Source organism: Lynx canadensis, chromosome D3, assembly GCF_007474595.2.
Source record: "Lynx canadensis isolate LIC74 chromosome D3, mLynCan4.pri.v2, whole genome shotgun sequence".
Classification (NCBI taxonomy): Eukaryota; Metazoa; Chordata; class Mammalia; order Carnivora; family Felidae; genus Lynx; species Lynx canadensis.
In genome coordinates this window covers 5506054-5523665 of record NC_044314.2, presented here as the reverse complement: position 1 = coordinate 5523665, position 17612 = coordinate 5506054, and positions in this window count along the sequence as shown.

The following is a 17612-nucleotide window of genomic DNA, read 5'->3' as shown; positions in this document are numbered from 1 at the left end:
CCAGGAAGAGGGCTGTCATCAGACATGACATCTGTTGGTGCCTTAGTTGTGGACTTCCCAGCTTCCAGGACTGCAAGAAATAAATGTTTGTTGTTAAGCTGCCTAGTCTATGGTATTTTCTTAGAGCACCCCATGCTGACTAACACAGGTACGTAGGGCCTAAAGAGTAATAACAGTAGCTTCCTTTTAGGTTTAATTCTAAAGAATTCTTCCATGTAACATGGCATGTAGCGGACGAAGCTCTGTAGAGCTTAGCTGAATGAGACCTGCATGCAAACACGATCTACCCCACGATCACAGCAGATTTGAGACGAATGGTCTGCACAAGGGACTAAGGGTGAATCACCAGACTGTGAGAGTGGTAACGTATAAGTAGAATTACTGAGCCCACCCCTGGTGAGAAGGTGGGCATCCCCAGTCCAGTTAGGAGGATGTCTGACACATAGGTTCCGAGTAGGGAAGGGACTTTTTATAGATAAGGAAAAAAGCTTGAGTATATGGTACATTCATAAAGAAAGAAAGAAAGAAAGAAAGAAAGAAAGAAATCCAAAGGATCATGCTAACTCATAAAAATAATTGCAATGAGGGGCGCCTGGGTGGCGCAGTCGGTTAAGCGTCCGACTTCAGCCAGGTCACGATCTCGCGTCCGTGAGTTCGAGCCCCGCGTCGGGCTCTGGGCTGATGGCTCAGAGCCTGCAGCCTGTTTCCGATTCTGTGTCTCCCTCTCTCTCTGCCCCTCCCCCGTTCATGCTCTGTCTCTCTCTGTCCCAAAAATAAATAAACGTTGAAAAAAAAAAATTGCAGTAATGCATTAAAAAAAAAAAATAATTGCAATGAAAACTATTATTACAAATATTAATTTTAGCTAATATATATTGGTATTTACAGCATAACAGGTGTGGAGTTAACTCTATGTATACCTGTTCATTCATTCGACAATTATGTGACTCTTGCTATGTGCCTGGCTCCACTGTAATGGACCTTGGTTATTCAATGTGAGCAGATAAGAACTATAGTTCCTTTACCTTTCTCCGAATCTACTCTGATATTGTTTATTTTATTTAAAACATTTTTAATGTTTGTTTATTTTTGAGAGAGAGACAGAGACAGAATGTGAGCAGGCGAGGGGCAGAGAGGGAGGGAGAGAGACACAGAATCTGAAGCAGGCTCCAGGCTCTGAGCTGTCAGCAGAGAGCCCAACACGGGGCTTGAACTCATGAACAGTGAGATCATGACCTGAGCCCAAGTCAGATGCCTCACTGACTGAACCACCCAGGTGCCCCAGCTCTGATATTGTTTAAAAGATCAATCTAACCAGAAAGTTCATTCAACTTACTCAGTGGAACAACAAAATGAGCTCAGCGCATGGTTCAAATAACCCTACAATTCTCAAGATTTTCTGAAGTTCGAGGTGTGCCAAACACTATCGATATCTATATTGATAGCTATACTTTGGGACAGTTAGATCAGAAAGAAGGAAAGAAGGCATATTAACTGCTAAGTCAGCTTATGTGGCCCATAGTTTTCTAATTAGATTTATTTTGGTTCTCCAGGCATCTTAAATGGCAAAGTGCTTTCTGAACAGTGACTTCAAGAGTCGGTTCTAAATATTATTCAGTTTGAGTTAAATAGAGGATCCAGAGACATTCAATCTTTAAATAATTCTTGATAATTTGAATTTTCTTCCTTCTTTATTGAAATGAAAACATTTTTTTTCCTATTCCAACATGATATCTGAGAATCAAAATCTGAAATGTATATTCAGCTTCACTTAAAAACCTTATTTGTGCTTCTGCAAAATATCTTGTGAAATGAGCTGGAAAACCACAGGCAGAAATGAAATCCTAGGAAGAAAGTAGCTGTTCTAATTAGCATTATTTTCATTTGAAATAGTTTATTTTGATTTTGATAATAAGAAGAAAATGAAATAGATTGAAGTTCCAAAAAGTTATTTGCATTTCCTTTCTAAAAATGGTAAAGATTTGCCACTTATTCTCATCATTTAATATGTGTTTCTAGATCTAAAAGAGGCAGAGAGTGGATAAAGAAGGTGAAAGGGCCATGTAGAAAATGAGGCTGAAACAAGGCAACAGGAGACACCCGAAGCCTGGCAAATGTATTTTCCAAAAAGGACGACCTGATGAAGGCGGTGAGGAAAACAGGTGCTGACCTACCTTGGGAAGCGGATGGAGTCTCTGAGACCAAAGCCAAAAGGAATTGCACAAAAACAATACTCTCCAGTTGGTACAGTTTCTTCAGGAATATAGGTTAACAATTCGGGGGCAACCATACATGTATACTGAAACCGAACAATTCAGTAAATCCGTAGTGGGGTGGGAGCTGGGTTTTTCACTATTGGAGTCAAAATTAGAGATGAGCAAAAGAGGGAGGTTAGAATGATCCGTGGGATGATGCGCTAGAGTTGGGGACATCAGCATGGACTTGTATTGAGCTTAACAAATACAGACGATCACATAGAGAAATGCACATAGATACGTGCCCGTGTAGGACATACTGTAGACACACATACGTGTATTATTTCTGCTGCTGACAGAGCCCCAACCAGTGACACGCTGTGACATAAATTACTTCTGACATCCCTCACCCTAAGTCTCATAATGCGCTGTTTGATTTGCATAAGCATTTTTGTTTAATTTCAATGTAGAATTTATCTGAAAAAAAAAATCGTTATCAATGCAGTTCCATTTTCAGATCATGAAAGACTTCTTGTAATGTTACCATTCCTGTTTGGTGCCAAAATGTATATCAGGATTTAGAAAACTGTTTTGGATATATAAATACAACTTCTGCACATTGTACACCATGAGTTGAATGTGCATGTGGTGTGGTGTGTGTGTGTGTGCATGGTGGGTATGAGTGTGTGTGTGTGTGTGCGTGTGTGTGTGTGTGTGATTTTAATGGACCTGTTTGCATTTACAGGGTTCAGTCTGTGAATGGCTCAATCCAGGGACTCTGATTACTCTTGGAGAATTGATTGAATGATGGTATCGATGTACAATAAAACTCAACACTTCTAGAGTGATTGGTCCGGGATGATTAAATCCCAAAATATTCCAAAATAAGCTGTAGTCTCTTTAATAAGCAATCATATCTACACAACCTAAATAAAGGCTGGCGGGAACACAATCTCAATTGTAGCCCAACAGCCCTGGAAACGCTGGAATTCTCTCATGAGCGTACACACCTTAGTAAACGTCAAGGTGAGAGCCATTCTAACACTGCCAGTAATCGCACAATACAGATGAGGTCTTTTTAGAGGGATTTCTATCCTGTTTCATGTCTGTGGATGGAAAAAGGAAAAGAAATATTTTAAGACAGAATTCAGTATTGCCACATCTCACATTTGTCACCTCGCCTCAGTCTGCGTTTACCTAAAATATCTCACGGGCATGTTGTCTTGCTTTCAAATGAGCATTTTATTAGTATTTCTTCTCTGAATATACTTATCTTCAAGCCTGCAGCCCACTCCTCTGTAACTCGGCAATTACAATCCTCTTATGTCTGCCCAGTAGTGAGAATATACTCACAAATGTAAGCTGTTTTCAGTCGGTAGGATGCAAATGTAATTAGAATGTGGAAGATGGTTTGGAGTCTAACTTTTTAAGGGGAACTTATGGTATGAGATGGAGGAGAATTTTGCTCCCTAATTAATCGGTCCTATTTAGGAGACAGTGAGTTCTTCTGAATGCCGTGAGGTCGACCACTGTCAAGAAATATCTTCCATAAAAACGTCTTTTTTAATCTATTCAGACTAATAATAAACAATCGTCAACTGTTCGGTGCAATGATTTTGCAGCGCTCTGAGGTTCTTGGAAATATTTCAAAAGTACAGGCAAAGAGAGACTCCCCTAAGCTTTCTTCCGTCTCTGTTTTAACAAGTACATTTTTAAAAAATCTCATCGCCAGTCAAACTCTAGGCGCCTGGCGTGAGCCCCCATTCCCACTGGAGGCAGGATCATCAGTCCCATCTTTAAAATCATCGTACTGATACTGACATCTTCTGATTCCAAGGATTCCTGTCTCATTTGGGGTCCTTTAGGGCACAGAATCTCTCTGGGCACAGTCATAATGAAGATATGAATCAGCGTTCACAGTTTCTCCAGAGATAAAGCAAGTTGTAAAGATGTTTGCAGAGCTATCACTCTTGTTTTGGTTCCCTTTGCTTCTGTAACTTGATTTTTTTTTTCTGGATAATGGGACAGCCCATCTCTAACATGGCATAAATGTTTATCAAACCATCCTTTCCCTCGGACAAAGTGCTGGTTGCCACAATGGTATACCAAAGACACTGTTTGGCTTACAAGGCAAGGTTTTCCAGAAATTCCCTGAACCAATATCATAATTAACCCGGGAATCTATATAAAGCTCAACTGAGATGCTAACATGAAAAACAAAATGCTAAAAATAAGTTTCTCCCAATGTTGGTTAGTTGGATTTTAGGACTTTATTCACGTAAACCAACCCCCTGGTCATGGTTCATCATCTTCTCTAGAACCAGTCACTGGTTTAAATTGCCTGCTGAGACCTGGTCACAAATGCCCACATAACAGGTTCACGAGAGTTAGCCTGGATACCCCAACATTGCAAGGCCTGTTGAGATATGCCTTTAACAGAGACAATAAACCTATAAGAATGCACTGTTCTGCTTGGAAGATATTAGTAAGCTGCATTCCTAATCACAAGTGATTGCCAGACCAGAAGTCACTGTTACAAAATTTATCTACACATTGAAGAACAAAAAATAAGAAATGTAACAGACTTTGACAAAGATTTAAAAACATCAGAAACATAAAATGGTCAGAATACTAAATTTCTATTTGTCATCATTGTGTGTGTGTGTGTGTGTGTTTGGTTTGCAAATAAAGATGTAAAACTATGACTTTATGCTTTTGCAATAAAATTATAAAGTCCCCTTCCTTCTCTTTCCTGCCCCCTCTCTTCCTTAGAACAAAAGCTAAAATTCTTGCTCGCTGATCCCTACATAACTACGTCATCCATCTGTAAACATCCTATCCCATCCAACATGGCCTCTGATGGAGGGACATATTCATGGGTCAAATAACAACAATTCTTTGGGAATTAGCACTGAAAGAAATCTAGCTCCATACTACTCTCTCCAGGATCCACAATGGAGGCTATTACTTGTTAAGACGACTACCGGGGAGTAGGGGTCTGGTACAAGGGGTCTGGGTTTGTGGTGTGAAAGCACCACCAACTTCATTTCCCTTACTGATAGGCAGCCATTTTTCTTAAATCAATTCTCCCTGGGTTGCTGCAAGGCTTTAGTTAATTTCTAGAGTTCTGACATAATTGATTTTGACAACATGTGCCAGTTTTTTCATTGCTTTTATGGACGAGTAAATGTTCAGAGGTCCATACTCTGTCCCCTGGCTGATGTTGCCCTGGTTGAAATTCTCGGCACACGGGGAGCTAGCTCCCAGCTGGGGTAGGGGATGGAAATAACTTCCACTTTCTCTAGTTTCTTAATACATTGCTTTTCCATGATGGTTTTCTTAACCCAACACACTCCTCTGTAAATAATCTCTTTTGCAAATTATTCTTGTTTAAATCCTTTGGAATGTGTCAATTCTTTCTCATGGAACCATGGACCGATATATAGTAATAAAATTCAATAGAACCCAAACATTTCAAATAACAAATATATACAAGACAGAGTGCTAAATTCTAGATTGCTTTTAAAGAAAGCCACAATAGATTTTCGATGACAACATAATTTTGTAACTTTGCCTGCTGATAAAATATTTCCTTTAAACTCACTTTGCTTTAGATATAATCCATTCAACAGGCTTTTACTTTCCCTTAAGAAATTGCTACAGATTAAAAAAATAAACATAGCAAAACAAATGAAGGATCACATGTATTTCTGTAGTTATTATGGAGATTAATATTTCTCATTAGTATTTTGAAGGAAATATCTATAAATACTTGGGGAGTGCCAATTATAAATGTTATTCTAATTTCCTCAAGCTCTTTTACTTTTGTGATACAATATTTAGATAATAAATGTTTTATTTTTCTTAATTGAATACTGTTTATGTACCGAGACATTTTGTTTAGGGATTTAATTTAGAGGAGATAAATTTTTTGAAAGATGCAGAGATTTTCATGTAAAAAAACTTGAAAGAACTTTTAATTGCTACACTGTGTATAAATGCTACTACAATGGAATTCTGGTTCTACGAGTACAGAAGAGATATGTGGTACTTAAAATGCCATTTAAATAAAATAAATTATTTGCACATAATAATAATTTAAACATAATAGTATAGGTATGTGATATAATATGTAGTTTTTCTCTCAGTGACCTTTATTAAGTCATTTATTTTATTTCACTGTGTCTCAATCTTTCATCTGAAGGAACAATAAGTTGTATACTTCATATATGTCATCCTAAATTATGGTATCAACTTTTTGAATACTTTGAAATGATTATAGATTCACAGAAAGTTGCAAATATAGTGCAGAGAGTTCCTGTATCCTTGGCAAAATTTCCTCAAATGGTTGCATCTTATACAATTATAGTACCATATCAAACCCAGGAATTTTATGTTGTTGCAATGTTAATAATATTTTATATTATTTTTATTATTATTTAATATTTTATTATTTTATTTTATTATTATTTATTAATAATATTATTTTAATTTATTATTTAATATCAATATTTAATAACATTGTTAATATCTTTGTTAATAATATTTTCAACCAAAGCTGTATCTGTCCCATGCCAAGCTTTGATAAATTAAGTCAAGTAATTTAAGTTTATTATTTTAATTAATCACTCACAGATTAGTTCAATCTTAATAGTTGGTTTTGTGATTCCAAACGGAGGAAAAAAAATAGCCCCCAGAAGTTTCTTCAGTTTTTCTGCCTGCCATGTTTAAATTTTGCATGATTTTTTAAAGGGAAGAGAAAAAAGATTTTAGAAAATTAAAATACTCAGTATTTTCTGATAGGTCAAGCCCTGTGTTTTGATATTTGTTCTATATCAACTATTCATCTACTAAGTGTGACCATATTATAAAAGTAAGCACCATTACATCTATAGTAATTTTCTTAAGTTGGTATTTTACTAAAATATTTCTATCAATAGCTAGCCACAATAAGTTCTTCTGACATCTATACATACAATGTCATTCACTGGCACTTCTAAGTGGATTTATGCTGCTTTTTTGGGGGAAGGGACCTCTTTTTATTTTACCTTAAATGGCTCTACCCTTTAATGTAAATACTCCGAATATAGTAGAACAAGCATACAGATAATAGGGTCTTGACATAGCGTTAATTGGAGCCCATGGAAATGTGCAGCTGCTAACATAAGACACAACATATGTATAATTAAATGTCATTTCTCTTTTTTAAGTTCTTGTGCAAAAAAAAGAGTCTTATAAATATTTTTTCTTTCTTGCAAAGGAGTGGCACTCATGAAAAAGAATTGATAATTTCCAGCTTTCTGTTGTCATTTCTCATTTACTCCTCTGTCATCAATTTCTTTGTAAGAGGACAATGGATGTGATTTTTAGTTTCTTCTATCAAATAACTAATTTTTCTGGGATGCATACATCTAAAATGCCTAAATTACAATAAGTAAGGAATGCCTAATAGATTTGTAATTTCAGAATGATCACAAGAAGGAACTGGAAGAGGGAGTGGAGGTCTGTGTTGAGCTCTTTCCTGCCATTATACTGTCTAAAGATGCAGATCCCTACTGAAATGAGGGGTATGGAAGAAACCTAGGGCAGGAAATCTAAACAATAGTGCCAATATGCTAGTTAGATCATCATATCTGTGATTCTGTGGTCAGGCAATTAGGACTGATGTGTTATATGTTACCTGGGTAATAAGAATGAAACATAAGTCAACTCATGTAGTGACTCAAGGTTTACTTGAAAATTGAGTCAGTCACTTTTTTCTCAATTTTATTACTGTATGAGTTTGCTTTTTAGTTTGATTTTACACATTATGGTAAAGGGGAATTGAAAGGATAATTAAAAATACATACTTAAGTGCATATTAGTGAAAGAATAAGGTTTAAAGGCCTGTAATGAATCATGCTTATAGGGGGGCACCTGGGTGGCTCAGTCAGTTAAAGCCTCCGACTTCGGCTCAGGTCATAATCTCACAGTTCATGAGTTCAAGCCCCGCGTCGGGCTCTGTGCTGACAGCTCAGAGCCTGGAGCCTGCTTCAGATTTTGTGTCTCCCTCTCTCTCTGACCCTCCCCCGTTCATGCTCTGTCTCTCTCTGTCTCAAAAATAAACATTAAAAAAAAAAAAAAGAATCATGCTTATAGGACTATGAAAATGCCCAATTTTGTTAAAAAAAAAAAAAAGGATCTAGCAAATATCCTAAAACCACACACAGAAGAAAACTTTCATAAAAATAGAAGTGTGTTCAGTGATACACATACATTCATGAAGTTTAAGTTTACTTCAGTGAAATTTGATATAGGACAGATTCTTTAGATTTACAGATAATTGCCTTTTTGTATCTGTTCTGCCAATCACTGCCTTTTTAAACTTAGTCCCTGCAATCCAATCACTTCAGAATCTGTAAAGATATAAATTCTCCTCTATCAATGTGCAATCTATTGTGTATATGTTTCAACGTTTATTTATTTTTGGGACAGAGAGAGACAGAGCATGAATGGGGGAGGGGCAGAGAGAGAGGGAGACACAGAATCGGAAACAGGCTCCAGGCTCCGAGCCATCAGCCCAGAGCCTGACGCGGGGCTCGAACTCCCGGACCGTGAGATCGTGACCTGGCTGAAGTCGGACGCTTAACCGACTGCGCCACCCAGGCGCCCCTCTATTGTGTATATGTTAAGTGTGCAGGTAAAAAAAAAATTGTTAATACAACAAAATACGAAATTCAGTCTCTATATTCTTTGGAAATTAAAAGTGTTCATGAATGAAGAATCCTATACACAACCACTGTCTTTCAAAAGTATTACAGTGAAAGAACATTCTCAAAATTTGTGAGAGCTCACAAAACATAGGACATATGTTCTCTCTCTTAGAAAAATATATTGGTACACATATTTCAAGGAAAAAAAAAGCTAATCAGTTTTCAATGAAAACTTGAATCTAAATTAAATGTGTTTAGTGAAATCTAAATGATTTTTCCAAATTTGAGTATATAATTACCCCCAAATGTGAATGTTATCTTAGAAAATAATCCCAGACTAAACAAAGATGGAAAAACATAGAGGAGAATGCGGGGTCACGTAAGCCAATGTTAAATTACTACATATTATAAGAAGAATAAAATAATTATTTCCTTAATTCAATTAAAAGTGAGAAGAAAAAAAACACATATTTTAAGAGAAAGCAAAATTACTATAATTAATTTTGTGAATCTTAAACACACAAGACCAAAACTATTTCACATGTATTTATTGTTTTTGCAAGTGCTCATAGAATGTTCGCCAAATAAACCATACCCTGAGTCAGAAGATAGGTCTCATTAAATGTCAATGGATTAACATCAGACAGACTATAATCCCTACTCATAAAAGACTTAGCTACAAAAATAAAACTTAAAAAATCACCAATATTTGGATATTAGGCTATATACTTTTCAAGAATTCACGAGTCAAGGATGAAATCATAATGAAGATAATAAAATATTTTAGAATGAGTTATTATGAAGATACAACATATCAAAATTGTGGAAGGTAGATGAACAGCGATTTAGAGGAAAATTTATAGCTTTAAACATATAAATTATAAGAAAAATAATGTAAAATAAAATGTTTGAATTTTGATCTCAAGAAGCTAGACAAAAGGGGTAATATATTGAGGCAACAGCCAAATAATAAAGAAAAAAAGATAAAAACACAGTTTTTATTTCTATTAATCCCAAATCAGGTCAACTGAAGGAGAGAAAGAGTGTGAACACCGGTGTTCTTACAAGGATACTAACACTATCATATTGGGACCCTTGCCTTTTGGGCCCTCTTTAACCTTTATTACTTTCTTAGAGGCCCCATTTCCAAATATAGTCACACTAGGGGTTTGGGATTCACCATATGAATTTTGGAGGGACACAGTCCATTGCAAAGACCAATATGAAAATGTGCATAGCAGCTTTATAAGTAATAGGCTAAAACTAGAAATAATCCAATGTTCATCAGCAGAATAGATAACCCAAATGCTTAATGGTACAATCAGGGGACAGAATACTAAACAGCAATACAAATAATTATTGATACACACGATAACAAGAATGACTCTCAGCTCTTGTCGTGAGGAGCAAAAGCAGTCACAAACCAAGGATTATATACCGTATGTATCCATTTATAAGAGGTTCAAGAGCGGACAAGGAATAAGCAAATAAAAGCAATAATTTTACAAGTCAGAATAGTGGTGACATGGGATGGGGTAGAATTAAGAAAAGGAAACAAAATACATACAATTGAAAAGAGAAAAAAAAGTCGATCTTTTCAGAATGTCAGTACAGGATGAATTGTTTCCCATAATTCAAATGTTGAAGTTCTAATGCCTATACTTCAGAATGTGACTGTATTTGGAAATAGGACCTTTAAAGAAGTAATTCAGGGAAAATGAGATCATATGGGTATAATATACTATACTATAATATAATATAATATAATATAATATAAAGTATAATACAATATAGTATAATATAGTATCATATAATTAATATATATAATATAATATATAGTATAATACAATATAATTTAATATAGTATAATATAATCAATATATATAATATAATATAATGTAATATAATATAATATAATGTAATATAATATAATATAATGTAATATAACTGGTGTCCTTATAAGAAGAGATTACAACATGACACACAGATCATGTGAAGACACAGTGAACAGATGACCATCTATACACCATGGAGAAGCTTTAGAAGAAGTCAATCCTGCAGATACCTTGATCTCAGACTTCCAGCATCCAGAAGTGTGAGAAAATAAATTTCTGTTGTTTATGTCTCTCAGTCTACAGTACTTTGTTATAGCAGTCCTGGGAAACAATACAACTACATAAAGCTAATAATTGCATTTATTTATTATTTATAATTATTTATATTAACTTCTAGTACTTAAGACAGAGTAACAATGGCGTAGAAATAGAATAAATCTAGTAACGAAAGGAAAAAGGAATTCATGAAAATTACCACCGATACTGAAAATGCCATTTAACAGATATGACAGTGCATATTAGGGAAAGAAAGCATAGACTTAAAAAAATAGTTTATAATAACAGAATATCCGTATGGAAAAACAACTGAACCTCCATGTTAAACCACAGACAAAACTCATTTCTGGGTTTATTAAAGATCTGGTTGTAAGTGTCCAAATTATAAAATATTTAAAAGACACTGTAGAATATTTACTAGTTTAGACAGGAAAACACTTCTCAAGCCAGGTTCATCAAGTCCAAACCACAGTGGAAGAGAATGATAAATTTGAGAATAGTAACATTAAGAAATTATGCTCATTAAACTAGACCATAAATCAAATGAAATTAAAGCCACACGCTAATAAAAGATATTTCCATACTGTGTAACTGACAAAAATTTAGTATTCCTAAAATATAAATAACGTCATTGAGTCTATAATGAAAAAAAAATCACACAATCCAAAGGAAGAACGGACAAAAGACTTGAGTTTTACAAGAAAGGAAACAAAAACGTTCACTAAACTTAAGAAAAGAGCTGTCACCTCATTAGTGATCAGGGAGATGCAAATTAAAGCCATTTCACCAGAGTGGTAAATACTAAAATCTCCAAACAATCAAGCGCATGAAAGAAAGTTGAAAAATAGGAATTCTTTCTATATTGCTGCTGTGAATCTAAATCATACAAAAAAGTTGAAGAGCAATTTGTCATTATCTAGTAAAGTTGACGATGGACAAATCCTGTAAGTCAACAATGACACTGCTTAGCGACACGGTTGAACCTATGCCCCCAGGAGACATACAGTGAATGTTCACCACACAGTTTGAAACTGTCCAACGATGGAAACAAGTAACAGTGAAAACTGGTAACATAAACATAATAAATTGCCCATATTCCTAAAACTGCAATACAGCAGTGGAAATGAATGACGTAAGCCTTCATGTGTATGTATGAATAATTTCTCAGTAAAATTTTGCGTGAATGAAGGAAGCCACTGAAGAATGCTTTTGGTATGATTCAAATAATTTGACAAAGTAAAACAATTTACTTGGGGAGACCAAATATTTTAAAAAATAAAAGAAATAGTAAGCAGACACACAAAACAAAATTCACACCACTGCTAAGCTATGAATGTGGGGAAAGGGGCCAGGGAAGGACAGACAAGGACTTGAAACTGATGACGGTCATGTCTGCATTACCATTACTTGAGTTATTATTAAATTCTTGCACTGTTCGTCTTCAGAAATTTCACTCGTTTTATAAACATCCTCTTTTTCTAACCAACATTTTATAAACAAATAAGTGTTTTAAGAAATAAACATTTTTAAATAAATGTTAAATACATGGTATCTATGAACTAAAAATTACCATAATTCAGGTAATTAAAAAGTTATTTATTTAAATTTCATGATAATAGTATGATTCTTTTAATATTTAATAATTTAATCTTTAATAGGCATTTACAGAGCATCAGAGTGGCAAGTTGGTCAACCTGGCTACTAGCTATGTTATTATATAATCTTTAAGAAATTTCATTAACGTTCTATAAAATACAGACAATTCTAAAGCTATGGGAAAAAAGCTATTATTTTTCAGGGTTTTTTTTTGTGAAATTACATCAGTGTTGTATGTGAATGGATTAGAAATACCGTGTAACAAGATAAAGTTAATTTCTTGCTATTTAAAAAAAAAGGGGGCACCTGGGTGGCTCAGTCATTGAAGCATGCAGCTCAGGTCATGATCTCATGGTTCGTGGGTTCAAGCCCTGCACTGGGCTCTGTGCTGGCAGCGTGGAGCCTGCTTGGAATTCTCTCTCCCTGTCTCTCTGTCCTTCCCATTCTCTCTCCGTCTCAAAATAAATACATAAACGTAAAAAATAAGCATTACAAAATAAGGAAAAGGGAATATTTCCACAATAGGCAAGTCTTTAGAGTGAAGAATGAAAATCCCCCTTCAGTCTCTTCTGTTCGACTTCTTTTCCTACTTTTGGGAACAGTGTGTATCTCTCTGAACCTTTTAGTGAGCATTTACAATTAGATGGTAAGTTCAAAAATATGTTTTAGATAAGTTAAGTCTTTCTTTTGCATAAATATAGTCATACCTTCAGTATGTCTCTGAAACCCTTCATTCTTCGCTTAATACATTTTGACGATTTTTTTGCGTGTCTCTTCTATCATTTCCATTGTGTTTAATCTCAGTGAAGTGTCTTACCCATGATTTATAAAACTAGTCCTCTGCTGATGGATATTTTTGCTGTTAATGTTGTGCCATTAAAAAAAACATTGCAAATATCCCCATGATTATTTCTGTGTATACATAAATTAATATTTCTATAAGATTCCCTGCACAGATGTGTAATTGCTGAGCAATTTTTTTACAAATGCAACCAAATTGCCCTTCCAAAAGGCTCTGGCAATGTTCATTCCCCAAATAATTTTTGAATACAGCCTTTCCCCACATTTTTGTCAGCTTTTTCTAATATCGGAAGGACGGGCAAAACATGGGAATTTTTAATTTTTCAGTTTCCTGGTTACTAATGAGTTTTTACATCATTCTATGTGAATAAACATTCACCAACTGTGAATTTAGCGGATGGCCTTTTCATTCACTCTATCCAGTTTTCCTTTAGTTGACTTTTTCCCCCACGTGTTTATCTGTGGGAACTGTTTACAAGTTAACTGTTAAGCTTTTGTGTGAAAAAATATTTTCACAGTTTGACAGGTGTTTTGAATAGTTATGCTGTCAGATCTTTTCCTACCACTCTTTTTCACTGCCTACTATTGTTTTTTAGTCTATTAGGTTGGGCATGAAAAGTTGGGGAGGTTATAAAATCGTTTTTAGGCAATATTTGTGCTTAGAAAAGTGATGCAGATAGCCTGTCTGGAGTGGTTTTTGACCAGAATCTGCCTATAAGGCAGCACTGCCCTAATTGAACTTTGACATTTTTTTTTAGTATTTATTTTTTATTTTGAGAGAGAGAGAGAGAGGGAGAGAGAGCAGGAGCAGGGGGAGGGCCAAAGGGGCGGGGAGGAGAATCCCAAGCAGGCTCCGCACTGTCAGCACAGAGCTTGATGTGCGGCTCAAACTCGGGAACCGTGAGATCATGACCCGAGCTGAAATCAAGAGTCAGATGCTCAACCAACTGAGCCGCCCAGGAGACCCGACCCCGTTTCCCTTTGTAATCACAAGGGGTTCATATTGAAGAATTGTCTTCCTTAGTATTCTATAAATGTAAGAGTCAGTATGTTGATGTGGTATTAAACTAGTTTCATTGACAAGTAAACAAAGTAATTTTCTACATTATTTCTATAAGAAAATGAATTCCAAGTTCTAAGTAAATGCATAATAAATACACATTTTTGAATGCACCATAATTTTTAGTTAATACTTGGAAAGGTTTATGTAAATTAAATGCAATTTTTTTCATAAAAAAAACCTGCTTTGGCTGTATAATTTTATTTAGGATTTTGTCTCAACAGGGACAATAAAGCTGTTACAACTTTTTATCCCCATCTAGTGGCAGAGCATATACTCTTAGAAGGACACATACTTAGATTGAAATTTCAAGCTGGGAGAGTGGGTATTTCATGACAGCCTGCTGTATCTTATTTGAAAGGAATTTTTCAAATATCAGGCATATGTATGTTCAGAAATGGAAACTGGGGGCTGATTTTGCTTATGGTTTAGGCTTTTTTTTTTTTAGCACTGAGAATAAAAAGCAGAGCACCAAACAAATGCGTTCTTCTTAATTTATTTTACATTTACCATCTATTAAACCTTAAACTTCAACATTTAAAGGCCATTTTTTAAGAAATAGAAATGTTTTATTGAACAGTTAAAAACCATTTCTACTGTCTACTTGACTTTGGAATTCTTCACATGGTAATTTACAAACATTTCCTCTTATGAAGCCATGTTAATCCAGTATTTCCTTCCCAATAATATTGCTGGAAGCATCATGAGGAAAGAAAATAAACATTATAACCTGATGAGTGGTCAACATTTCCTCCTCATGTTCACATGCTAACTTCTTGCTACTCTTCTACTAACCTTGAATTATCTCATTGTCTGATGACAGAAAGAGCAGGTTTAACCAAGCTTTTATTTTTTTTTTAATTTGGGGAACTCTCTTTTTAATTTTTTTTTAACGTTTATTTATTTTTGAGACAGAGAGAGACAGAGCATGAATGGGGGAGGGTCAGAGAGAGGGAGACACAGAATCTGAAACGGGCTCCAGGCTCTGAGCTGTCAGCACAGAGCCCGACACAGGGCTCGAACTCATGGACCGCGAGATCATGACCTGAGCCGAAGTTGGCCGCTTAACCGACTGAGCCACCCAGGCCCCCCTAATTTGGGGAACTCTTACCTGCAATGTATGTATTCTTTACTTTATGGCTTCTAGTGGCATCATTTTGTGGTTCTAAAAACATTCTTCTCTAGAGCTCCTTGAATGCCATCTGTATTTCTTCCTTATACAGGAAGTATAAGACGCTAAAATGATGTCACAGCAATATGCAACCTGGAGAGCCCCACGTTGGATACAATGGGAAGTCTTCTCCTTGCAAAGTGTCTGGCACTGTTCTGGGAGTCAGGTGGCAGGGCAGTGACAAGTCCTGGAGCAAATTATTATAGCATGAAAATATTGGCAGGTTTGGAAAGCCTTCAAGGAGTGACATCAAATTAACGAGGTAATGTATGCTGTGATTTGCTAATGACTCCTTGCCGAGATCGACACTTTAAGGTGAAGCTCAAACAGCTATTTTCAACGTGGAATTCTATTAAACAGACATAAGTTGCAATTATGCTAACATTATAATTATTCTACCTGCTAATTTACTTTCAGATATAAATACAATATAATCATCTGTCAGAATCATATTCAGAAATCATGGGACCCAGCAGGTTCCATAGACAAATGTGCACTTTAATAAGAGAAAGGGCTCTGAAGGTAAAGTAACTTTCAGGGTGCAGCCGGGAAACGAATTACAGACTTAGCTGAAAAAGAAGACCTGTCATCACCGCCTGTCTACAATAGGCAAGCCCTGGCATAATGAGAGTATGAATTTGGAGGCAAAGCAAAACCCTAAGGCACAATTACTGTCTTATCCTATAGGGTCTATAGACAATGCATCAGCAGATTGAAATCTATTGGCTAGCATTTTCTACATGCCTTCTGTCCTTGATAAATATATTTAGGCATTATTTAAATGGCTTTATTATTTTAGTCTATCATGGGAATCAGTTGACAAAAAGTATGTAAATATTTTCTTATCCTTATTCACATTTGCTTTCCATTTTTGTGATCGAGTATAATCTTCATAGCCATCATATTTTGGGTTATTTCTTCAAATGAATATCAGCAGAGGGGCACTTCGGTAGCTCAGTTGGTTAAGCACCCAACTTTGGCTCAGGTCATGGTCTCCCAGTTTGTGAGTTCAAGCCCTGCGTCGAGCTCTGTGCTGACCATTTGAGGCCTGGAGCCTGCTTGGGATTCTGTGTCTCCCTCTTTCTCTGCCCGTACCCTGCTTGCACACTCTCTCTCTCTCAAAAATAAATAAACATTAAAAATTGTTTTCACTATAAAAATTTAAAAAATAATAAAAAATATTATCAGTAGTATATGGATAAAGTATTACCTATAATACGGTTCGTGGACTATATATATTATATATATATATATATATATAGTCTTACAGTTAAAAATTTATTTATTTATTTATTTTTTCAATATATGAAATTTATTGTCAAATTGGTTTCCATACAACACCCAGTGCTCATCCCAAAAGGTGCCCTCCTCAATACCCATCACCCACCCTCCCCTTCCTCCCACCCCCCATTAACCCTCAGTTTGTTCTCAGTTTTTAGAGTCTCTTATGCTAAAAATTTATTTAAATCACTTTTACTTTTAAGCTTTGAATATGTGTTTATAAGCATATGAATATATCAATTCTTTTGACAAATTTTGTGTATTTGTATTATTTATATATTTATTTGTTTATTTTTTTATTTTTGAGAGAGAGAGAGAGAGAGAGAGCATGCAAGCAGGGGAGGGAAGGAGAGGTAGAAAGAATCTTAAGCAGGCTCTATGCCCAGCATGGAGCCCAAAGAGGGACTAGATCTCATGACTTCGAGATCATGGCCTGAGCTGAAATCAAGAGTTGGATGCTTAACTGACTGAGCCAGCCAGGAGACCCAAAAGTTTGTACACGTATTATACGAGAGGCCTGTTCTGAGCCCTGGAGATCCAGCGGTGCCTGAGATGAAGTTTCTCTGCCCTTAAGGAACACGTATCGTACTGTAAACAAGCAGATAATTCAGGTGGTTTCAGATTGTGATGGTAATGACGAAAAATTCAACAGGGTGATAAGCTAGCTAGGATGATGAGCAAAGTTCTGTCTCTTGCAATGACCTT